Raw genomic sequence first — 20638 nt, 5'->3', positions numbered from 1 at the left:
ACTTCTTAAAGCATGTTTCATAATAAACAGCACACAATTGTAGATAGCGGCACAGAGCCACTGGGACTCCAGAACAGGTGTCTGATGCCGGAACGCAGGAGAGCAGTGCCCTTCACTGCTGCTCCCATTTCACCCAGCCTGATGTTGAACTCCCCCCTTCCTTCTTGCTGGAGATTTTCTATAAACCAGATGTCAACAAATATATTGGATTCTTTATACTTTAATCTGTTTAACATTTCGAAAGTGTTGAAAGAGTTGGGCACATTATTCATTTCAACTTAGCTACTTTCTGATTACCTGGGGAAGGGATTAGCAGGATACCTGTTTGAAGCAAGGTATCCCAGAAGCCACCTCACTGGGTTTAAAATCTAACTGGTACACAGCCTTCAGTGGGAAGACTGATGGAGGGCATTCAGTAAAAATTAAGGGCCTAGGAAACACACAGGCCCCCAGGCCAGAACAAAGCAACTGAATGATGGTTCCACCTGGGAGTCAAGGTGGGAGTTTTTCCTTGCCATGCTCCTGGGGACAAAAGTGAAGTCAAAACTTCCTCGCAGCAGTGACGAATTCCTCATCAGAGGGCCTCCCACTTTTGCCAAGCTGATTTCGTGAGTGGTAAATGAAGTGGTCCTCAAAGAGAGAGCTCATAGAGGAGGAAACAGGAAAAGCACAACCGAATCCCCAAACATGCCCCGCAAAGTGAAACAGGAGGAACTTTCAGAAGTGATGAGAGAGACCAGCCTAACCCCAGCTCTGTCTCAGACACGTTTTCTTTCTTCCTGACTCATCAGGTTTCTTTAGGAAAGCCTGGTGAGAAGGGATTAGGAAGCAGGCGAGGGAGCCAACCTTTTCTGGCAACACGGGGCTTTGTGATTTCAGATTCTGCAAGTCTTCAAGAACAGACTCGGTGTGCTAGCATTCTAGGCTGGAGGCCAGCAACAGTTCAGCTACAATGAAGCACATGAGATGGCTGGTGCTGTCAGCCAGAGACCCAAGGACTTTCCTGGGGCTGCACCTCTCTGGAAGTTTGAAGCTATCGGGACAGGTCTGCCTTCTTGAAAGGTGCAAATGTCACCAGCCAGGAGTGGCAACCTTCTTGAAATGCGCAAACGTCACCAGCCAGGAGTGGCAGATGCCGAGAGGCATCTGAAAACAGATCTCCATCTGGTAATGGGTTAGGCTTCCTGGGACGCAGATTAGAATAGTTTGAAATAAAGCGACGGAAGCACCGGTTTGGCTTTTCACATATTGTAATGGTCTGTGGGTCATTTCCTGCCTTTGGAATTTATTTCCTTTCCAGGTTCAGCAGAACCCAATGAATACAAGAAAGAGATTGGGAGTTTTCTTTGCCTCAGGCCCAGCAGAGGGGTAGCTCTGTATCTGTGAACTTGTACCTCTGAGGTGGATGCCTCTTCCCATCTGCTCTCACTGAGCCCGGTAGGAGGGAAGCTTTAGGAATGGAACAATAAATGGGGAAGGGAGCCATCTCCAGTTAAGTCAGATGAATCCTCTTGTTCCTAGAAAACAAAAAGGGAAAGAATCGATTGGGAGGGTGCAAAGGATGCTTTATGTGGGGGAGCTCTTTACTATCAGTATCCCGTTCAGGGAGGGACACAGCCCCTCTCGGAAAGAGGCCGACACCAGCTCCATGTAGTTAGGTACTGAGGACAGGTTGCTTCACAACCATGACCTGTTTTGTTTTATTTTACTAACCTTCGTTTCCCACTTTGTCCCCCCAGAGATTTAACATAGCAACAACTGTCTTCCTGGCAGCATTTTAATGCTCATTCTGGGCACTTTGAAGCTGATGTGAATCCTTACTGCAAAATTTCTCCACAGCTCCCAGTATGCCCTGAACAGCCGCTGTAGTTCTGCAGTGCAGGGACGCCCCAGAGGTTGGGGTGAACTGTGTAACTCAGAGGGCTGTAAGAGCTGGTCAAAACTTAATGCAGAGGCTGCTGCCACTGCCGTCTCTCTTAAGTCTGAAAAGGTTTGTCTCTCTGAAGAGTGATCCACAGTCACAAGTTCCTCCTAAAAAGCCAGCTCATGCAGGCCTTGCTGTCAGGAGGAAGCTCGTGGAGCCTGTTCACATGTCCACAGCCCACCTCTCTCTAGACTGAGAGATCAGAGTTCACAGCTTTAGAGGAAGGGCTAATTTTTGCCCCAATCCCCAGCCTAAGCACTGCTAAATTGGCAGCAAGTGCTCTGTCAATGCAAAGGAAGGGGCAGCTGGTGATCAACCTTTATCCTGGTGGCCCCCTCCCCCATTCCCAGAAACAAGAACCAGAACACTCTCCCCTCCCCCACTGCCTTGACAGGAAGCCAGGTTATCACGGTGGCTCAGGAGAGAATCAAAGTGACCTTTCTGAATCACACCTTTCTGTGATCGGGTGTCCACAGAAATGGTCTGTGACCTTCACAGTGATGTTTCCAACACTGAGGAAGTTCCAGGGGAAGTAAGTAAGTGGCTAGGGACAGAGTTGGCTCTATAAATAAGCAGCGTCAGAAACACCTGTACGGTATGACTTGCAAAGCAATGAGAAGTCTGCTGAAGAGCCCCATTCTTCCTCTACAAAAGAGCACTCTGGAGGATTAAGGCATTGTGTTTCCATGTAAAAGTGTAACCTGGGACTGGTTAACTTTCTACGCCTTTGCTTTTAAACTTTAGAGTCTTGGTTGCACAGGTCTGGCAGGAGGCCAGGGATCTGCATTTTTTATCAAGCCCACCTGCTGATGCTGGTACAGGTGGTCTGTGGCCCATACTTTGTAAAACTGTGCTGAGAGAATTCTGAATGATTGTCATATTAACATGGACTAACTGGTGATACCTGGATTCCAGGCCAGGCTTTGGCGCTCTGTGTGGGCAAGATAGTTTAATTCTCGGAGACTGAAGGCCTCAGGACCAGATGGTGACCGCTATAAATTTAGTTGGAGGCTGGTTTCTAAATTATGGCTCAAAAGCCTGCAAAGTATGAGGATTGGTCCACAGAGTCAAAGAGGGCAGGACTTCTGCAGCATGTCCTGAACACTCACTGAAGTTCTGTGGTGCAGAAAACCCCAGAGGCCCGAGAGGACCCTCTGACCTCAGGGCTGCAGTCCTGATATCCTACATCTTGGGGTACAAGAACTGAAGGAATAGATATATCTCCTTTCCTTGCCCTCAGCCATTTCCAAATGGGAAAAAGGAACAGGGAGAAAATGGATTTATTCAGTGCTCTATATGCCTTTATATCTTTTAAAGTCTCAAGTAGCCCTAGTATCATTAGTCCCATTTTGAAGATGAGAAAATTGAGGATTAAAGATGTTGCACAACATTGTACTTCAACTATACTTCAATAAAAAATATATTTAAAAGTAAGATATTGGATAACTTTCGAAAATTCCCAAGGTCACATGACTATTGAATGCTTGAGCTGAAATTTGAACTCCTGTCTACCAAAGTCCAAGTTCCATTTTCTTTTCACAAAACCATTCATAACTGAAAGTTATGCTGTGACCGTTCTGAGGGCCTAGATGTTTTGAGAGCCTCAAAATACCCTCGCCTCTCCCTGACCTTCATCCATACCGGTTACCCACTCTATTTCAGAATCTCACCTCATCTTTGATCTTTATTCCATCCCTGGTCTGCAACCAATCTCTCAGTCCTGCTCATTTCTTATTACCATAAATTCTTTAGCCCCAGGGGTGAAATATCATCACCTCTCCTGGGCCCAGGAGGGCTTTTCTGATCCATAATTACTCCAGCCAATGACTTTAAGACCAGTGGGTCCTAGAGATCCCAGGATATCGCCAGAGGTTTCCACCGATTGAGAATCCTCAAATGCTTGAGAAGCATCAGTGTATTTACTGATCTGAGACCCCGCCCCTCAGTCCCAATCCCTGTATTCCCTATGCCCCACCCCCAGATCACTTCTCAAATCAGGGCAGAGATGCAGGAAACCTGGATCAGCTGTTGCCCTTCTATTAGGAGGAAATGCCGCCTCAAACCTCAACGTCCTAGTAACAGTGATTATTCTGGAATGCTGGGCACCCCCTAGTGGGAGTAACAGAGAGAAAAGACAGACTTTTGATGCTGTTCTCAATAACCCATCCACCCCCAGCTTCCTGCCCCTCAGCTGTCTTTGCCTTTGCGCCCATCTCACTGTTCTTGAAATGATTCATTCTTCCCATGATGACTGGGCCTTTTGCCCCATAAAACCCTCCCTGTCTTTACAGACATAATGAACTAAAATTAAGCAGAAGGCAACTCAGGCAGAACAGCAGGAAAAACTTCTTATAGTGAGAGCTCTTAAAACTCTAAAATTCCTTATAAGGCAAACTACGACCTAACTGCACTGGGAAAACAATAGAGAATATCTCGGAAAGATAATTTTGGAAGTGGGGCGGATGAGGGAAAGACTGCTTTCCTGATTTCGAAATATACGTTAGTACACATATTTGACCCCCTCAGCCTGAACTGAAGACTTACATTAATGCCCTGTACTATGTTTAATGCCCTGTGTTATGTCTTACCTCTTCTAAGGCCAAGGGAACACTCAACATTTACCCATTTTGGAATAAACTGATAAAGCCCTGTCCTAGCAGAGGGGCAGCCCATCTGTGGACTGGGCGCTATAGACCGCTGTGGGACATTCTGAACATTTGTCACTATCACTCACTCTTTAAAGACCCTGGCCATAGCCCCCCTCCGCCCCATGACAGGGGATGAGCCCTATTACATTATAATCAATAAACCATTTTCTGAGTACCTACAATACACAAGGCTCAGGTAGACCCGATCTTATGCATTTTAAAGATCTGCCCACATCTAGTTTAGTCCTTTGTCCAAAAAAGGGCTTTAACAAAAAAGAGAGAGAGAGGGCTTCCCTGGTGGCTCAGTGGTTGAGAGTCCGCCTGCCGATGCAGGGGACACGGGTTCGTGCCCCGGTCCGGGAAGATCCCACATGCTGCGGGAGAGGGAGTGGGCCCGTGAGCCATGGCCGCTGAGCCTGCGCGTCCGGAGCCTGTGCTCCACAGCGGGAGAGGCCACAACAGTGAGAGGCCCACGTACCGTGAAAAAAAAAAAAGAGAGAGAGAGAGCTAAAGTTTTCAAGTGCATGCATTAAGAATTCTTCTGGGCATATTCACAGTCCACATTTTAGTTAAATACCTCATCATTTGCTCACTGGGCAGGGGTCAGCCAATCTCATCCTGCAGCCCAATGCCTGTCCCTAGGGGACGTTATAATTGCATAGCATCTCACCTCTATGCTTTTGGCTGTTATGGTCTTACTTGTTCCTGGATTTGAGTCATCAACTCATTAGTGCCCATTCAAGTTAACCTTTCCTGATAAGTTCCCTGAAACCTTGCTCATAATGCTAGCAATTCCAGTGCAGAATTATCTCTGCTCTGGCTTCTGCCTCATCTTGAACCAAGTCGATTGGACAGTCTAATCTCCCAACGGCTTACGATGTTGATCTCTTTCAGCTTTTCTTTCAGAGCCATTTGATGATGTTCATCTCTCTGACAACCGAGAACTTTGGAAAAATCTCTCCCCTCGGGCATTTCCATTTTTGTGTCCTTGCAAACTCAGCAGAGGCCTTTCACGAGGAACCTCCGTGGGGGGTTAGAGGACACACTGGACCCCAGTTCACGGGACCTCTGGGAGGCAGAGAAAGGTCAAGGATGCTCCATGGTCAGCCTCTCGGGCCTAACAGCAGAAGCTGGGACTCCTTCCTGCATAACTTGGGCTTCAGTTAAAGGCATTTTTTAGTCTGGAGACCTTTGACCTCCACAGTAAGGTTCTCTGTTGGCAGGAAAGACACACTGATCTCTGGCCCTGGTGTGTCCACCAACCTGGAAAGACACCCAAACTGTGGTGAGTTAGCTGAGCCACCTAGAGTGCTACTTACTGTCAGAGTCAACCATTCCCCTTCATGTAAGCTGGCCTTGACTTTGGAAGAAAGGGTAGTGATGTGTTTATGTGCTCAGAGGAGAAAACACTATGGAGAGAGAATGAGAATTAAAAGGGATAAACCCAACTAGAGGCTGCTTTGGGTGACTGGCAAAGAAATCATAGAGAAGATCTGACAGAGATACAGGAACTTCCACTACTTCTGTCTCTATTTTAGAAGAAATAAAAAGTAAATCATAAATCTAAAGATGAAGGTGCATTCATCTGGGGAGAGGAACAAACAAGCTGTTACATTTCAAACAGATACTAGGGCTGCAAAAAATGAATACTTTTAACCTGCTAGTAGAGGGGCTTCTTTCCTGAAATTTATCATCGATTAGACACCAACACCAAAGAGAAGGTTACAAAAAATTCTTTTTCATGCAGGTTAAGAAGCATTAATTTGGGCTGTCTGTAGTTAGCTGGATTCCTAGTACTGGATGCTTTCCAAGAAGAAGAGAAAGGTGGGCAACCAGAGCAGTTATGCAAAATTCAGGTGTGCACTTTGTGGGTAAAGGTGAGGAGAGTGTGCTTCAGCTGGCCCAGAGCTGCACCAAACAGAAAGCAATGGTTATGGAGTTTGGGGGGGTGCCCAGCAGTGATGGGGTCCCTGGATCAGGCCTTGAGAGACCCAACATTGAGCCCCCATGGCAGTGCTTGTGGGCAGGGGGAGAGGTCTAAGCTGCCTGCCAGTACCTACGGCAAGTTTGATAGATATACATTAGCTGCTAATATCCCCAAGGGAAGGGAGTTACGTGCCAGCTGTAAACCTCCCAGGAAAGACAGGTGTGCAGCGCTTAGATGGCATTCAAGGAAACCAGGTGAGGGCTTGAACTCCGGCCAGAGAAGCAGGGTGTGTGACACCTGAGGGAGCTGAGTGGGAGTCATTAGGACTACACTCAGGCAGGGAAGAATGGGGTGTGGTGTGCCCATGAAAGGTGGGTGTGAGCATTCCAGAGCCTCGATAATGTTTATGAAAGAAGCTTTGGTAAATATAGACTGTAAGTCATTCTGACTGTCCTCAAACGTTTTCTCCAGCTGAGCTTCTGGTTCTTTTAAAGCTACAACATAAGGACGTTCTCAATAAAGTTGAAGTTAAGAAACAGCCTCAGGGACTTCCCTGGCCGTCCAGTGGTTAAGACTCCGCTTCCACTGCAGGGGGTGAGGGTTCAATCCCTGGTCGGGCTGCATGGCCAAAAAAAATTAAAAACAAAACGAAAAAAAATAGCCACAGATTGGACGAGATGATAGCTATGTTTTGGAATCATAGTAGCTGAAGTTAAAGCAAGCGCTCCAGGTCTTCATCAACTTGACTTTCTTCCCCTCACTTCTAGGAAGCTGTAAACCACTCTACTTTGTCCTTTTGACCCTTTATGTCCTGGGGTGCGCTGGAGCCAGTGTGTGCCACCTCCCAACCCCGTGTTCAGTTAACCTCATGGCAGCTCACAATCAGCCATGGTGGGAGTATTTATACTATGGAAATTGGCCAACACTACAAATCAGAGCTTTATGTTTGTTTCTGGAGAGCCAGTACACCATGTACTGTTGCTAAAAGTCCTTACATGGGAGAAGGGACAGTAAACTGAGGGGGAAGGATGTCCAGGGGTGGGGGGAGGGATGGTGAAGCCCAGAGTGTCCAGAGGGAAGCGGTAGATTGCCAGGATTGGGTCTGCCTGCCTCACAAATACCGCCCCCTGCAACACAAGCCTTGCATCCAATATTTCACCTGCTGTGTGTCTACGACACATGGAGATATTGCTTTCTGTTCACTGGGGCGGAGCAGGGTGAACTTGTTTTGAGGTTTCTGGTGCAGGTATAATAACGTAGGTACAGAATGTTTTTTTCTATTATGGATTTTAAAGTGTTTTCATGGAGATTCAATCCCACTTTTCTTCTTCCAACCTGCCCTGCCTCCTGGCTTCCCCGCCACCCCCTTCCAACAATACGTGCTCTCTCTCCTTCCCCTATATGTGCTTCCCACTGACCTTCGGATGCAACATCTTATCTACTATAAAAATATCCCTGAGCCAGATAATTATTACTCCCTCTAGAAGAGAGTTTTTTATTGTACATGTAAATCACCTGGAGAATCTTGTTAAAAAGCAGATTCAGGGCTTCCCTGGTGGTGCAGTGGTTGAGAGTCTGCCTGCTGATGCAGGGGACATGGGTTCGTGCCCCAGTCCGGGAAGATCCCACGTGCCACGGAGCGGCTGGGCCCGTGAGCCATGGCCACTGAGCCTGCGTGTCCGGAGCCTGTGCTCCGCAACTGGAGAGGCCACAACAGTGAGAGGCCCGTGTACCGCAAAAAAAAAAAAAAAAAGCAGATTTGCATTGAGTAGGTCCAGCTTGGCCCTGAGATTCCTCATTTCTAACAAGCTCCCAGGTGATACTGACGCTGCTGGTCAGCAAATCTTTCTCTCAGTAGCAGAGCTGTCAGCTGGACACGTTAATCAACGTGTCTCCAACAGTTGTCTCGCCCTTCTACCGTTTCTACTTTAAGAAGTTCCACCTCCATTTCTGAAAGACGCAGCGCCTCCTAGGCTATTGGACCAGGAGGAGGATCATAACCCAGCAACCAAATCTATATGCCAGGCGGGTTGGATTCTCTTTCAAGAATCTGAGCTAGAATGCTGTCCTAGCCTGGGTTCCCCCACAAAGCAGAGCCTGAGACAGAAGTTGGCACATAGCAATTTATGTGAGAATCCCACAGAATAAGAGGGCAGGATATGGGGAGCAAAAGAAGGAAGGAATAAAAAGCAGTACTAGGATGTATTTGTTCTTGAACTGATCCTGGCAAGGCGCAACAGGCACTCGGTCCCATGCGACGTGCCAGTGGGCCTTCTGCTATGCATCTCATTACTATCTCAAGCATTTATATGGCCTTTCCTTTATGAAATTACTGATTAAATGCTTGGTAACCCTTTACTTTCCAGTTTTCAAATAATTACTTGGCTCCCTAGAATGGTTAGTCACCAATAAATTCTATTTTATATGATTATGAACTCATGGATTGAAATATATTTAATGCACTTCAACCCACTGCAGTTATTATTCTAATGGGTGCTCAAATTATCCCATCTTTGGTCAGTGGAAGCTTATTCCTGTTGGTTCCTGAGTTTTTTGATACAACCCCAGAAGTCTTTTATGGCTTCCTTCTCTTCTGGTATGATAAGATATCCAATAGAACCTTCTGTGATGATGGTAATGCTCTGTATCTGAACTCTATGATGCTTTAGCCACTAGCCACATGTAGCTATTAACTACTTGAAATGTAGTTAATGCAACTGAGGAACTGAATTTTCAACTTCATTTAACCATTGATTGATTTTATTTTAAATAGCCGCGTGTGGCCAATTGCCACCATATTGGCCAACACTATTCTATTTTGTAACAAATGAAGAAACTTAGGTACAGAGAAGCAGTGGGATTTGTCTGTGATGTAATTCAATCCTTATCATTAGAATAGTGCAGGGAATGACTGCCGCTAAATAATCTGGGAAACGTTTAAAATACTGATTTCTGAGCCTCACCCTCAGATATTCTGATTCATTATGTATGAGGTGGTGCTCAAGAATCCGTTGTTTTAAAAGTTGTTATTTTAATATTACCATGCGGGGACTTTCCTGGTGGCGCAGTGGTTAAGAATCCGCCTGCCAATGCAGGGGACACAGGCTCGAGCCCTGGAAGATCCCACAAGCCATGGAGCAACTGAGCCTGTGTGCCACAACTACTGAGCCTATGTGCCACAACTACTGAAGCCCTCATGCCTAGAGCCCGTGCTCTGCAACAAGAGAAGCCACGGCAATGAGAAGCCCACACACCACAACGGAGACCCGACACAGCCAAAAATAAATAAATAATAAATAAATAATTAAAATGTTACCTTGTGATTCTGATGAGCAGCTAGGTTGCAGAATGATTATATTAGATTACTGGAATGTAGTATTTATGTTACAGCTATGGTTCATTGAAGATCATTCCAGTGAATCAACTGTACATCTTTAACTCCTTGTGGTAAGTTTCTGAAGTCAGAGGATCCATAACGTTCTGCTAGTTATGGGATTAAGAGCTACAGGTGCTTACAGAGGCTTTCCTCTCTCTGGCTTCAGTACAGGTCTCTGGCCTTAGTCTGTTTTCCCTGCTATAACAAACATACCATGGACTGAGTAGCTTATAAACAGTAGAAATTTATTTCTCACAATTCTGGAGGCTGAGAAGTCCAAGATCAAGGCACCGGCTGATTCAGTGTCTGGTGAGAGTCCGCTTCTTATACACCATCTTTTCACTGAGGCCTCTTTTATAAGGGCACTAATCTCATTCGTGAGGGTTCTGCCCTCATGACCTAATCACCTCTCAAAGACCCCCACCTTCTAATACCATCACCTTGTGGGGTAAGAGTTCAACATATGAACTGGGGGAACAGAAACATTCAGATCATAGCATGGCCCGCATTCATCCATAATTTTAAAAGACACAAAGCCAGGCCAAGGGTGGACAGCCTTCACCCTCAGACCAGCCTTCCTAACCCACTGCACCTTCTGTGTATGTCGAGAATTGTGAAAGATCTAAGATTTTACCCTGTTTACGCAATAACCAGTTAGCTGCCACAGATTCATGGATGCTGGTAGAAGACCCGAGACTCCTGGGCCAAAGACAAAGGACTTCATTACATTCTACACACAGAGCAACATGAGATTCATGTTCATGTCATTTCCCCTTGCCCTCCTCCAATCCCAAGGGGGTGACAGGGTAGCCCATGTGGATACCACACACACAGTGGGTTTCCAACACAGCTGAAGAACCCCAGACTTTTATAATGGGCTGCCCAACTTTGAACTTGCCCAACTTTGCCCCAGAGGGAGACACTGTCTTTATTATAAAGTACAGAAAACAAAGCTTCCTTCTGCTCCAGAGGGAAGATATCTCTATCTGCCAAGGCTGTTCAATATAAAAATACCCCTGAAAAGACAGTCTCAACAAAAGGCTGCCAATGTCTTTGCTTGAAGACATGCAGAAACATGAAAGACCCATGGAGAATAGTCTCCCCACAGTGTACACCCCAGGGCTCTATTCCTGGTCCATCTTCAGCACAGTGAACCTGAACCAAGACTAAAGTACCTAGACAGAGACCCTCTATGTTCTCCCAGCTAGGATGATTTTGCATATGGCTCTGTCCCCTAGCAGGAGGTCGTAATGCATAGAAGAGCAGCCTCTAAAGTCACACCATCTGGGTTCGCATCTCAGCTATGCCACTTATTAGCTGTATGTCATTGAGAACTTTATTTAACCTCTCCATGCCTCAATCTCGTCATCTATAAAATGGGAATATAATAACACCTACCTTGAGGTTATTATAACAATTACATGAGATTACCGAATTATTATAAAGATTACATGACATTGTAAAGATTACATGTAAAGTATTTAATACAAGTTTCAGAGCGAGTCCTCTGTAAATATTAGCCATTGCTACTATCATTCTTTTATTATTCATGCATTCTCATGACTTTTCCTACCACGGTAGACCTACTTGCTCATATAGAGCTCCAACACTCACTGGCTTTTTTGGGTTTAGCTAAAATGTCCAATTCTGACCTGTGTCCTCCCACTGCAACCTGAGAGCCAGTGTGACACTCTGTTGGGTTTGCTCTTTTCTAGCATGGGCACACTATGGCCTAATTAGCCAAATACAACCTGCCACCTGTTTTTTTTAATAGTATTTTTGGAACCCAGTCACATCTGGTCATTTACATATTGTCTATGGCTGCTTTAGAGCAACAACAGAGTTGAATAGTAAAGACTAAAATATTTACTATTTGGTCCTTTAAAGAAAAAGTTTGCCAATCCTTGCCCTCTTCTATTCACAGCCTGTAAACCAACCCCATGTAACAATCTTGGGGTTATTGATCACCAAGGGGACCAGGTAAGGGTGGAGAAGAATCACTACCAGCTCTCTTCATTTGAAAAACAACTCCAAAGTACTGTTAGTAGAGAAGGCATCAATTTAACCTTTTAAGAGCAGTGTTTTATATTATCCTTCTCTGAATTGGACTATTTACATACTTCATCATTTGGCTAATATCCATCCAGCAAGCAAAACGTTAATAAACTTTCTTTGTGTAAAGTTGTTGGCTTAAAAACAGAAGACTATTTCTAAAGGAAACTTCCTTTGATTAAAGGATTTTATCAAAGAGGACTCTAAAAATAAATTAGCCTTTCAAATAAGAGTAAATATAGAAAGAATTTATCACTTTCATTTTCTCCACAAATACCTTTGACATGTTAATAACCGCCTAATGAAGACAGACATTAGATGAATATTTATGATGGCCATGGTTGATGAATATGATCCATGAACTATGCTTTGAATACTGGATTTCAGAACAAAGTCATAAGATACAGTTAGTCATCATAATTGAATATGCATTGAATGACCACTTTATATTAGGCCCTCAACCCACATAGAACTTCCAACTTCCTTTGTGCAATACTTTTTCAGGGCAGAGAGACAGAAAGTTACTTGAGAAGTCCAACTCTGACCAAATAACAACATAGATGCTTTTATCATGTTCAGAGGGCAGGCTTCAACAGCCTTCTGAAAGCAGCCCCAAACCCAAAAGTGCAAAAAGCATGAGTGGGGAGGGAGCGTTTGGTAATTAGTGTTTTTTTGTAATGAAAACACTATAATATTTTAGAAATTTTAGAGAAAAACTCCCTTTCTCCCTGTACCCTAGTACATTTGCTTTTTTGTGTGTACATTTTTGTGTACTCCCATTTAGACTTCATCCAAATGCATCCATCCACATGTTCACATACTCTGAGAGTTTATCCTGATAAAAACAATTTTTAAAATGTGTACAGAGGTTTATCCACAACATGTTCATCACAGAGGAATCAATAGCATCATGTATTAGAGCTGCAAGTGGCTCTCAAAACTTGCTATACATTGGCACCACTTGGGAAGTTTTGTTTTTTTTTTAAATACTAACATTCTGGGCCCCCCTGCCAAACATCCTGATTTAATTAGGCTGAGGTGGGATCAAGGGTTGGGTATTATTTTAAAGCTCCCCCAGGTAATTCTATAATGCAGCCAGGCTGAGAGCCATTGACTGAGCCCAGTACCTTAATTTTACAGGTCAAATACTGAGTTCTGGGGGTGTACTTCAAACATGCTGCCTTTTCCCCGCCCTGGATCCCTGGAAACTACAGCAAATAAACAGCCTCTATGAAAAGGAATATACTCAAAGCGTTCCTTGGGTGGGCAGGTTGGATGTACTCCAGGGTTCTGTGCATAAGGATTTAGCCCTTGCAAAGCATAGAACAAAACTTTCTTGAAATATTCAAGATCTATAAATAGAGGGTCTGGTATCATCCCTTAATTAGAGCTGCACCTTTGACTTAGTTAGAATATATTGTCCAAATGTTTGGGATTGTGTTCTCTCAGCCATCCACTCCTCAGCTGAACATTCAACAGAATGATGACCAATATTTAGAATTCTCCTGAGAGCGTAGGCTCCAAAACTGAAGCTTCCGCTCTTCTCTTTTCCATGTGGTTGAAATTTAAAGTGCTTCTGTGTCATCTCTCCCTTTGGGAATATCCTCTGGAACTGGAGATTAATCATTATGCAAATATTAAATACTTTGAAAGTTCAAGAAAGGTAGGGAATTTGTTTAAGCAATCCTGTTATTGTAGTTTAAATGAGAGATAACAAACAGCAGTTGTGATTTGACCTGCATTCAAATTCTGTACAGTTTATGTGATTTCAAATTATATTTAATTCTTCTTTGAGATTTATATGTACCCTTGCCAAAACTTCTGGATTCCCATAAATCTCCAGATACATTGTCCCTCACCCAGTCTGTTTGCACTTCCTCCCAGACCTAAAGGCTGTTCTGGGAAAAGACAGATTAAAACATTTCTCTCTTGGAATGTTAGTTTGACTGAGATGTTATTTAGATTTTTAAAATAGCCTAAATGCCTGGGATGATCTGAAAGGAAATGCTGCCGAGTGTAATGTTGCCTAATAAATAGGGCAAGTCATGCTCACTCAGGCACAGCCCAGAGGCAAAAACAGTCTTCACTCTTACCCTGAAGGTCAAAACTCCTTGGGTTCGCTTGTCATATTTTCTCCGTGTCCTCACGGGTTTCTAAACAACAGACTGCTAGTTAATAATTCTTTATATTAAACTTCCCCTGTTCAAATCACTGGGTGGTTTCTCTCTCTTGATCTGACCCATACTGATACCAGGCCCTTGCTAGACACTGAGTTCCCCAAGAGCAAATGAAGTGCTGCAGGGCTGGGACTGGGGTGAGGTAAGCAAGGCACATAGGTTCATGGCCTTGCAGGGTTGTTCAAGTGCAGGGTGGGCACCTGAGGGTGGGCACCTCCTATAATGCTGGGCCCTAGGTCACTTGTTTGCCTCTCCCTAGTCCAGGCCCTGCTTTTTTTCCTTTCCTTGCCTTTTCTATTTTTTTTTTTTTTTTCCAGAGCTTAGTCTAACATATTCCAGAGAATTCTAGTTAGTACTTGTTATCAACTGAATGTTTGTGTGTCCCCTCCCCAGTACACATATTGAAGCCCTAACCTCCAATGTGATGGTATTTGGAGATGGGGTCTTTGGGAAGTAATTAGGTTTAGATGAGGTCATGAGAGTGGGGCCCTCATTTGGGGATTAATGACCTTATAAGAAGAGGAAGACAGAGAGAGCGCTCTCTATCCACATGCATTCGCCAAGGAAAGGCCATGTGAGCACAGAGAGAGGCCAGGAAGTGGGTCCTCACCAGGAACTGAATCTATTAGCAACTTGATCTTAGACTTCCCAGTCTCCAAGACTATGAGAAATAAATGTCTATTGTTTCAGCCATCCAGTGATGGTATTTTGCTATGGCAGCCTGAGCTAAGACAGTGCTCAATTAGCATTTAGTGAAAGGCTGAATTACTTTTCCCTTTCAGAATCATTTCTCTAATTCAGTTTAAGAAAACAGTTGAATCTAGAAGCAGTACAGGGTGATGTTCAAAACTTAGACTCTGAAGTCTTGTAGACCCAGGGTAAAACCTACCACAGCCCTGATCCAGTTATTCTCTGTGCCTCAGTTTCTTTAGCTGTAAAGTAGACATAATAATACCTACCTGATGGAGTTGTGGAAAGGATTAAATAAGATTATGCATGTAAAAGACTTAGCTCAATGCCCTCAAATATCAGCTTGTAGTGTTTATAGTAAGCTAAAGTTACTCCCCATCAAATTAACCAAAACTCCCCCTACTCTGAGTCACAAAATGATGAAATTAAAAACCAAAATTCAGTATGTCAGTAAGTAGTCTTTCAGAGAGGGTCTAAAATCACAAAAGTTGAACATTGCCTCTCTGTGCTCCAAGAGCCAAACAAAAGCCAAAGTAAACAAAGTTTAGGAAGGAACGTAAAAAACAGAGCAATGGCATCAGTCGCTTTTCCCATAAGAGAGAGACTGGTTTAGAGTAAATATTCAGTCGGTTCTTTTTTTATGTTTCCCTTTCAAAAAGTTGAAACTTTATTCAAATTCAATTCAATGAGGATATTTAGTGCTTCTTCCATGTTCCAGGAATTATGCTAGTTAGTAAAGATTCAAAAATAAGATATCCTTGCTCTCCAGCAGCTGAAGGTCTTGAGGTACAGAGATAAGTATGTAAACAAAGCAAAGGTTATTTTGAGTAACGGTTACTCTGAGGTGAAGGTCACGGGTTCTGCAGGAGAGAAAGAGGGACCTGGCAAGGTCAGAAAATCGCTCCCAGAGAAGAAAAAGGTAATATTTGTATTGCTATTGCCCTGCAGAAGTGGAAAGGGAAAAATGGAAGGCATGACTCGCATTTTTCAAGTGACTAGAGGAAGATGGTGTTTTGTCTGCGATGTGACCGACAAGGCTGTAATTTCCAAAATATACATACAGCTCAATAACAAGAAAAAACAAACAACCCAGTCAAAAACATGGGCAGAAGACCTAAACAGGCATTTCTCCAAAGAAGACATACAGATGGCCTATAGACACGTGAAAAGAAGCTCAGCTTCACTAATTATTGGAGAAATGCAAATCAAAACTACAATGAGGTATCACCTCACACCGGTCAGAATGGCCATCATTAAAAAGTCTACAGGGCTTCCCTGGTGGCGCAGTGGTTGAGAGTCCGCCTGCCGATGCTGGGGACACGGGTTCGTGCCCCGGTCTGGGAAGATCCCACATGCCGCGGAGCGGCTGGACCCGTGAGCCATGGCTGCTGAGCCTGCGGAGCCTGTGCTCCGCAACGGGAGAGGCCACAACAGTGAGAAGCCTGCGTACCGCAAAAAAAAAAAAAAAAAATGTCTACAAATAATAAATGCTGGAAAGGGTATGGAGAAAAGGGAACCCTCCTACACTGTTGGTGGGAATGTAAATTGGTGCAGCCACTATGGAAAACAGTATGGATGTTCCTTAAAAAACTAAAAAATAGAGTTACCATATGATCCAGCAATCCCACTCCTGGACATATCCAGAGAAAGCTCTAATTTGAAAAGATACATGCACCTCAATGTTCATAGCAGCAGTAGTAACACTAGCCAAGACACAGAAGCAACCTAAGTGTCCATCAACAGATGAATGGATAAACAAGATGTGGTATACACATACATAAATATATATATATGTATATATACACAATGGGATATTACTCAGCCATAAAAAAGAATGAAATAATGCCATTTGCCTCAACATGGATGGATCTAGAGATTATCATACTAAGTGAAGTAAGTCAGGAAGAGAAAAACAAATATCATATGATATCACTTATATGTGGAATCTTAAAAAATGATACAAATGAACTTACTTATAAAACAGAAACAGACTCACAGACATAGAAAACAAGCTTATGGTTACCAAAGCAGAAAGGGGGTGGGGGAGGGATAAATTAGGAGTTTGGGATTAGCAAATACAAACTACTATACAAAACAGACAAACAACAAAGTCCTACTGTATAGTACAGGGAAATATATTAAATATTCTGTAATAAAACATAGTGGAAAAGATATGAAAAAGAGTATATATACATACATAACTGAATCATTTTGCTGTATACCAGAAACTAACACAACATTGTAAATCAACTTTACTTCAATTAAAAAGCAATTATCTGAAACCTGTTGTTAGAGTATTTATTCATTCTGAACTAATGATATTGACAATGATAGCTGCCACTTATTAAGTACTTACAATATACTAGGCACTTTGTATGCCTTAATTCATTTCAATCCTTTCCCAAACCCTGGAAGGTCAGAATTATTATTACCATTTTACAGCTACAGGAACTGAGGCTCTGTGAGATTAGGTAACTCTCAGCCAGAGTAATAGAGCAAAGACCACCACCTTCCCCAGCTCTGCTCTTGGCCTCCTGCTGTTGCCTTTGTCCAATTTCTAATAATCTCTGCTTGTATACAAAATCACACAGGGCCCATAGAGCATTTCTAAACCTAAGCAAACATGGCCTAAATGTCTTCATGAAACACTGGCTATTACATAGGCCAGATTCAACCAGCTTTTATTTACAACTGAAAATTATATTTTAACAGAAAAATAGACGTGCTACCCAAACCCAATCAACTTATTATATCACATCTCTAAAACAGGTCTACCAGGTTATTAATTGCAGCCACAAAGAACAACACAAGAAAATGTTCTTGGATTTATACCATCCTCAGCCCAATAAGTAAGGCTTCCAGCACATAGCCTAACACACTATTCTGTCTCCTTCCCTTCCTCTGGTACAAGTTGTAGAAATGAAACGGTGAGCTGTGCAGGCAGATCAGGAGAGAACAGCTGGAAAGCAAGGCATCCAAAAACAACAGGATAGAGAATTACAGGCTTATCACCCACAGGCGTGGCTCACAGTCCTCTCCAAACCACCTCTTGAGAGACACAACTGCCAGTTATGGTTTCACCCAGGAACTGGCCTTGGCCCAGAGCCTTTCATTCACTTGGCCAGGGACACTACACACCTAAGAGGTCATTCCCAGCCAGTAGATATGCTCTCCATGGTCCCTTTAATCAAGCCCTGTATTGATGTTGGAGATAAGCTCATTAAAAGTAACCAAAGGACAGAATTGGGAACCATGCAAGTAGGATAGGAAGAGTAAGCTACATAAAATGGAAGCCCTTGGAACAATTATATGAAGAGCCCCAGGGAATGATTTTGAGGTGGAGGTTAGAGGGAAACAGGATATGTATATTGTGACATGTCTACTTAGATTCTGGCACTCCAAAAAGAGAATTTATGACATTTGAACACACATTTCCTAGTTTGGGAAGGAATAATAGTGAGATGAGATTACTATATGCTGAGCACTTTGCCCAGTACATAGGAAGCACTCAATAAAAAAGAGCTGCCACTACTATTATCATTAAAAATTTGCTCCTGGGCTTCCCTGGTGGCGCAGTGGTTGAGAGTCCGCCTGCCGATGCAGGGGACACAGGTTCGTGCCCCGGTCCGGGAAGATCCCACATGCCGCAGAGCGGCTGGGCCCGTGAGCCATGGCCGCTGAGCCTGCGCGTCCGGAGCCTGAGCTCCGCAACGGGAGAGGCCACAACAGTGAGAGGCCCGCGTACCGCAAAAAAAAAAAAAAAATTTGTTCCTTATCATTAAGACCAGTTAAGGATGTTATACAAGATATAGTGCATCTGTGTATATAAGGGGCTGCCAAGGTGGGTATTGTGGTAGGCTTAAAATGGCCCTCCTGAAAGTACCAGGTCCTAATCCCTGGAAACTATAAATCTTACATTATTTGAAAAAATCAGTCTTTGCAGATGAGATTAAGTTAAAGATCTTGAGATGGAAGAGTTTATTTTGGATTACCTGTGTGGGCCCTAAATGCAATCACAAGTGTCCTTATAAGAGAGAGGAAGTTTACACACACACACACACACACACACACACACACACACGCTGGCAATGTGAAGATAGAACAGAGAGAAATTTAAAGATGCTGGCCTTGAACTGGCCTTGAATATTGGAGTGATGAAGCCACAAACCAAGGAGTGCTAGCAGCCACCAGAAGCTGGAAAATGCAGGGAATAGGTTCTGTCCTGGAGCCTCTGGAGGGCACACAGTCCTGCCAATACTGTACTTGGCCCAGTGATACCGAGATTGGACTTCTGACCTCCAGAACTGTGAGATAATAAATTTTGATTGTTTTAAGCCACCAGGTTTGTGGTACAGCAGCCACAGAAAACTAATACAGGTATTAACTGGCTTTTCAACGTAGCAAAACTTATCAGTAAACTGTTGTCCAACATGAGGCCTAGCTAATAGGTATTAATTGGATTATGCAGTTTCAAAGGTATAGACAGTGATGTGCTGATAAACCAGTACTCTGGAGAAAAAAACAAAACAAAACAAAACCCTGATTTTTAGCAGATGCCAACTCCTTTACTATAAATACTCCCACCATGGCCCAATTCCAAAGATTTAACATCTGGCTCACACAATTCTTTAGTACTGAACAATCAGCTCCCACAAACTGGTAGGAGCTGACTTCAGAACCTCCCTGTAGAGGTGCTCCAAACCACTAGCAAAATTGCTCTCAAACTGTACTGAGCATAATTTAATTTCTCCTTGATAATCCTGAAGGGTACTTCATGGTATTGTAGTTCCTGAGAGTCAACATGGGGAACATTAATTACCATTGCACTCTGTACGTGCAGAGTTGCTAATGAACAGATTTGTGGTGGATAGATTAAACACCGAAGGGCTGAGAAGGAAAAGGCAGAACAGAATGTCCCATCGGTTGTTAGCTGTATGGTTTTATTCCTTGGGGAGCTCTGGAAGGAATCCAGCAGAGGCTATCCCCTTCCTTAGGTAAATGTATTGTAGTGTAAATAGTAATAACTGTGACAGAAATCAAAATCATTTTCTTTCAATGGAATAAGGCTTTACAATTTTCAAAGTGAATTGGACTTTCACCTTGAGGAAAATAGAATAGAGGCTTTATCTCCAGAAACAAATGATGTGTGTAAAATTCAGTCTCTCTCTTCAGCCTCATTCTACTGACTTCTCAGTAGCATTCCAGTTGTACATATCTGGGGCTTGGGAAATTTTCCTAGCTCTTGGGAAGGAAATTAACTAAAACATACAACATCTCTGGCAAGAGGCACAATTTCACACAAAAACTTTCTTGCAATAACTTCACATATTGCTTCCCCCGGTGGAATCACTGTCTCTAGGGAAAGCTTGGGTCTAAAACAACAACTCTGTTTTTAATGAAAGTGAGAGCTGAATGCTAAAACCAGAAGCCTTTATTTCTCAAGGAGAAGTCTCCATCTTAAAAATCACTTTTTACGGATGCCGACACGACAGAGATAAGTTCTTCCAGAATTTTTTCTTTATGTTTTCAGAGCATAAAAACATTTTAAAACTTCTTGAGTGAAAAAAATAAGCAAATATGGTTACTACTTCTGCAACTCAACAGTGTTTCTTGTAGATGAAATATTCCAGAGTATTTGCTATTTATTGATACATGAAATTGGAGGTGGTGGGTGGTCACTGGAGAAAGATTGGTGGTTATGTGATTTATTCCTCAGTTAGGTTATGGGAATCAATGCTTTCAAATTTCAAAATTGCTTTATATGGCATATATGTATGCCATATATGATATATATGATATATGTAAGTATATTAATATTTATTGTACATATTATATAAATAAATT

The 20638-nt window shown here is 43.2% G+C and overlaps 1 protein-coding gene across 3 annotated transcripts in view; it reads right to left on the bottom strand.

Annotated features, from left to right (window-relative positions):
- The window catches only part of TMEM178A (transmembrane protein 178A), a 248504-nt gene that overhangs the window by 175421 nt on the left and 52445 nt on the right, over positions 1-20638 (bottom strand). For all 3 annotated transcript variants that reach the window (XM_032652737.1, XM_032652736.1, XM_032652738.1), the window contains one exon: positions 1395-1517. The gene's annotated coding sequence lies outside the window, so the exon portion shown is untranslated. The remainder of the gene's footprint in view (positions 1-1394; positions 1518-20638) is intronic.

The sequence above is a fragment of the Phocoena sinus genome, chromosome 13 (assembly GCF_008692025.1).
Source record: "Phocoena sinus isolate mPhoSin1 chromosome 13, mPhoSin1.pri, whole genome shotgun sequence".
Classification (NCBI taxonomy): Eukaryota; Metazoa; Chordata; class Mammalia; order Artiodactyla; family Phocoenidae; genus Phocoena; species Phocoena sinus.
Note: the sequence above shows the minus strand (reverse complement) of the source record. Positions and strands in the feature narration are given on the sequence as shown.